Source organism: Pipra filicauda, unplaced genomic scaffold, assembly GCF_003945595.2.
Source record: "Pipra filicauda isolate LSUMZ 115617 unplaced genomic scaffold, ASM394559v2 scaffold276_size1017673_pilon, whole genome shotgun sequence".
Taxonomy (NCBI): Eukaryota; Metazoa; Chordata; class Aves; order Passeriformes; family Pipridae; genus Pipra; species Pipra filicauda.
The window spans coordinates 810,038-815,177 of NW_024104394.1; the positions used below are offsets into that span (position 1 = coordinate 810,038).

The 5,140-nt window shown below is 33.8% G+C and overlaps 1 long non-coding RNA gene across 1 annotated transcript; it reads right to left on the minus strand.

The window, feature by feature from the left end:
* Positions 1 to 227: 227 nt before the first annotated feature.
* On the minus strand, positions 228 to 4,359 carry LOC120323509. Its single transcript, XR_005564022.1, has 3 exons — positions 4,062 to 4,359; positions 1,760 to 1,806; positions 228 to 264 (listed from the first exon to the last, which is right to left on the minus strand). It is a non-coding gene; the product is annotated as an uncharacterized LOC120323509 (long non-coding RNA).
* Positions 4,360 to 5,140: the final 781 nt, after the last annotated feature.

Genomic DNA, 5,140 nt, shown 5'->3' on the forward strand with positions numbered 1-5,140 from the left:
AAATTCCATACAAGTACAACTCATTAATAAATCAACTGTTTTGTTTAAAAAATCGATAGAAATTTAAAATGTTTCAGTATTTTACAAAGCAATGACCTAAATAGTCAGCTAGTGTTTGCCTTGGGTTCAGCACAAATAAATCATGCCAGTGAGGTTCAGTCATTTCCTCAGATTGAAGTGGAATGTTGCCAAGAAGTTACATTCAAAAACTCACATTGTTGGGTGTTGCAGTTATTGTTCAACAGGGACTGCTGAGAATTGCATCTGAGGGTAGACAAAGGTGAACATAAAAAAAATTAAGGACCTGAATTTAAATCTGACAATAACACAGAAAGAAGTATGACTAATTTCATCCTACAACACTACCTGAAACTTCTGGTTCTAAATGTCAGGTTAAAAGTTAATGTTCAAAAGCAGAGTTTTCCACTAATATTTCCCCAGACTTTTATGAACACCACTTGAATTTTTCTGTGATTGGACATTATTTACTCCTCTTGCAATCCAGAACTTACAAATAAATAAGCAAATATTTTAAAAAAGGAGGGATAGTTAACCATTTTTTTTAACTGAAAGGAAGACATAAATCTGCCTTTGATTCATAATTTGAATAAAGATTGATTGCTGTTATTTTAACTAAATCCTTCCATTATGTCTTCACATTAGCTGCTTATGAAATTAAAAATTACAGTTATTCAGAATAATTATTAAAAATAATATAGAATATATTGTTTGTTTAACTACTCACACTTATGCAGGTGTGTTTGTGAGATTACTAATGTATGATAACTCTGGATACTTTTTTACATTGGATTGTTCTATTTCAGACTGGGTTGTGTACTCTTCTTCTTTAAAGATGTCATGAGAGTTATATGTTGACCCACACTCCTTTCCCAATTTCAACACAACTGTAATTGTCAGCCCCAGGGAAGTTTGGTCTTGTAGAGTTGTCTTTGTTTGTTTGTTTATATGGGGGTGATGGTCTAGAAAGGACTTATTTCTTATACTATAATATAAAGGAAAGATTAATAAAGCTCTGTGTTACCCTTGTTTACTAAGTATTACAAGGAAAAAAATCTTTAACTTGGGCCTTAAAAAGTATTCTTACTACTCTCAAGTCTACAATTTCTTTCTCCTCAGTGTTTCATGCCATGATTTCCTTGGTCCTTCAGTTTGCCAGGATGTTGGAATAATCAAAACACTCTCCAACTTAATTCTGGTTAGTTTTATTTTTTTTCACTAATAAGAAAATACCTTTTTTATAAGGATTAGTTTTTTCCCCTCCATGCACAGGTAACTGCAATCTGTAATTACCTTCCTAAAAAGAATTTCCTGATGGTTTTTCTGTTTGGAAAACATGTTCAAGTTTAAATAACAGTATACACCAAAAAAAAAAATATTAAACAAAGACCACCAAATTTTAGAATGGTTTAGGTTGCAAGGGACCTGAAAGATCATCTACTTCCATCCCCCCTGCCTTTGGCAGGGACACCTTCCACTGGACCAGGTTGTTCAAATATCGCCTTGAACACTTCCAGGTATGGGGCATCCACAACTTCTCTGGGCACCCTGTTCCAGTATAATTGATTCAGATCCTTATCTGGTTCAATGCTTATTCTTCCAGATATATCTCTTATTGTAGTGTGTTTTCAATTTATAAGTTCTAAGATTTTTCACACTTTTGACTTGAACTACCCATTCAGATGATGATATTGATAAATATCAGTGGATATTTAGGAGAAAAAAAATCAGGATTACATACATGACAAGAATTTCCTCTGATGCATCTTTCTGTCAATCATTGAAGACCTAATATGAAGGAATCACTGTGCTCAGTAGGTGCCATTAAGCCCCTATTTCAGAAATTGATTTAGTCTGTTTTAACACTTTTATTTCTTTGACTTTCTCATTTGTATCAGTATAACAAAGTAGCATTGTTTCCTATATTCAATTACTTCTTCCATTAAAAAAGAATGTCCCTTATGTACCCCAATAATGTATTTTTTTTGGAGGGGGGAGAATTTGAAATAGGAAATAGTATTTCCCATTCATCATCTATAAAAATTAACAAATTTTATAGACTTGTAGATATTTCTCCTCTTTCTTCTACGTCTTGACAGAGCTTTGTCTCTTACACTAGTCTTTGAACACATACAAACATATAGTGTTATTACAATACAAACGGAAAATATTTATGCTACTACTGTTCTACATACATATCAGTTTGGAAAAACAAGTTACATTAAAAATATTTTAGATGTATTTTTTAACTATTTCTATGAACAAATCAAAACCCATTCCAAATGAAAATTAACAATACATGAATATTAATATGCTGCTGTTTTATCAGATGAGGTTGCAATTTGTTGATCTTTCCATGATTTCAAGTTTTTCTAAGATGTCTACTGCTCAGGGGCAATGTAATTTAAAAATATTTTAAAAATAAGGAGGGTCAGAGATTCTTCTAATAGTAAAAAATATATGTTTGAAAGGTGTATGCTGGAAAAACATTTTCACTTTTTCCTTTTCTTCTAAAAAATAGTTTCCTTTAAGTCCAGAATTTTCATAGAAATATGTCAAATTTATCTATATTAGAAAAATCTTTGTTACATTTTTCCAATAAACAAATAAGTAATATTAACATTATATATATAAATCATATTTAATGACAATAGCAAAACATGAATAACACAGTCAAAGAAATACATTACATTAAAAGATTTCAGTATTATCTAAGTTGGCAATTTCTAAGATTAAACTAAAAATTCATTGAAATTTTTGAGAAAGAAGTTTGGAAACTGCAGAATAAAAAATGTTATGAGAGGTAGCATAACTCGATTCTGACTGCCTCCCTACAGTTTAGAAATTCTCAGTAAATATAAGCCGCAGCTGATAATATGATCCCTTTTCTTTAAAATCTCCTTGTTTGCCAGAACAGAATAATTTACAATTGAAGACAAATTGCATTAAACACTCATGAAGGGAATGAGTGTGTCAGCAAGAGCAACCCTTCCCCATGGAATTGCAACTTGGAAAAATTTTAGTACACAATGATACCAAAAAATCCCTATTTAGCTTCTTTATGTTAACAAGCAGGTTTATAATCTTTCTCTGAGGAAAATAAATATACCTCTAAAAGTATAATATTGTCCAGTTGTCAAAAATGGGAAAATGGAAAGTGAAAAAAAGTCAAGATGAGTATGATAATTACAAGAAAAGTTCTATAGATTTTTATGGAAAAAGTGTATTAATATCAGATTCTATACTATTATAATAGCTGTTCAGAAAAACACCTATGCAAAAGCCTGTAATTAACCGTTACTCTGGAATACATTACAGTTATTGCAAAATTGGCTCCAACAACATATAATGTCACTTAGAAATTGTCTGTGTTCTGTAAACTAAAATATTTGTGTTTATCACATAGCTAACACAACATTTCAGATCTTTTTTAATCAAAGCTGTAGTTTCCTGAGTTATCATTTCGTACCAAATGGTAAATGAAAAGGTAGATGCTAATCAGTGGTTTGTATTGAATAGCAAATGGGAAGGAGAGATGTTTCATTCAGGTGCAACCATATTTTCTATGTCATAACCATCTGCAAAATAACATTTATCTAAGCACATTGTACAATGAGGTCTAGCATTTACTGGGCAAAGCTTTGGCATCACAACAGGATTTACTCTGTCTATATCAAGGACAACACACTCACAGAGCAAACAGTAACCCAGGGATTCCAACTACAAGAGGAAATACAGGTTGCTTGTTACAATTCATATAGGTTTTGCAGCAGCAGATGGACATTTTGATTGGAATTGATGCCCGTTTGGCTCTTTCACCCTGCATTTCCAGAAGTTTGAGTTATAAAGCAAACAAGCCACAAAATAGGTTGAGCTTGTAGAACATGATTCTGAACACACTTGATCCTTCTCTCTCATCTTAAAGGTATAGATAAAATAATTTATATTCCTTATTTCTTAAAGTCAAAGCCCCAATACATTCCATGTAGAGCAGACATAACTCTCTTCTCTTCCTTCTGTCATTAAGATTAATTTCAACTTACTGAGCTAGAGTCCCATTGTGAGATGTGCACAAGTGGACCCCTACAGCTTGTACAGACTACTTTGAAATCCATGGTTCATGCTGTGACTTTTAAAGTCCATTTCATAGCTTCCACAGAGAAGTAAATTAGTCAGCTTCCTGATCATTAATGTATGTCTTCTGTATGAGAGCATAGGAAGAAAGCGTGGTCAAAAATGGGAAGATGCAAGAAAACTTACAACAACAAAGAGATGCAAACGCAGTAGTTGAAGCCACCTATTTGTAACCTTGTGCAAGTTTGGAGCTGGCTTCCCGCCAAGTCTCCGAAACTCAACAACAGAGCCTGTTTCCCAAAGAGAGAAGAAAAAAAAAGGAAAAACCAAACAGCCAAAGCTATAGCAAAAATATATATTTTACATATAAAACAGATATATACAGTGGGAATACTATATACCTATAACCCCAGAAACCCCAAATAGCTTCCTAAAAGGGAAGAGGGGAAGGGAGAAGGGAAAAAAAGACAAAAAAAGGATGAAAAGGGACAGAAGCAAAACAGGTATGCACAATCTAAAATATCTGGTAAACCAGCAAAATAAAGAACTGGCAAAATCTCACCACTTCCCTTGAGAGAAGCAGGATGGCTGAACGTGGCCCAGCACCCCCCCCTCACACATGGCAGACAACAGCAGTCACTGCAGGCCTCAGCTCCAGATAAGCAAGACCGAGGCAGGGACCCACTGTTCTCAAACCTCACTGGAAAGGAAGAGAGCGAGTTCTCTTATCTATGCCTTATTTATACCCCAGGTTACATAAAGGAATAGCATGGAATACTTCCTGGGTCACCTTCCTAGTTCCTTCCTGGTTACAAGCTGGTCTCCAGGAAGGCCTAGGGTGAAAACTATCACAAACCTGCATTTAAATAACGAGGTAGATATCAATTTGACTATGACACTTCAAAAATTCATATTTTCAGGTTACATGTAAGCTTCTACAGCATTCAACATCAGCTAAAGTTGGTTGACTTGGTCTGGTTTGACTAACGCAGGAGAGATATTTACGAGACTCAAGAGACATATAGCTTTGGGAAGAAACAAAAATACG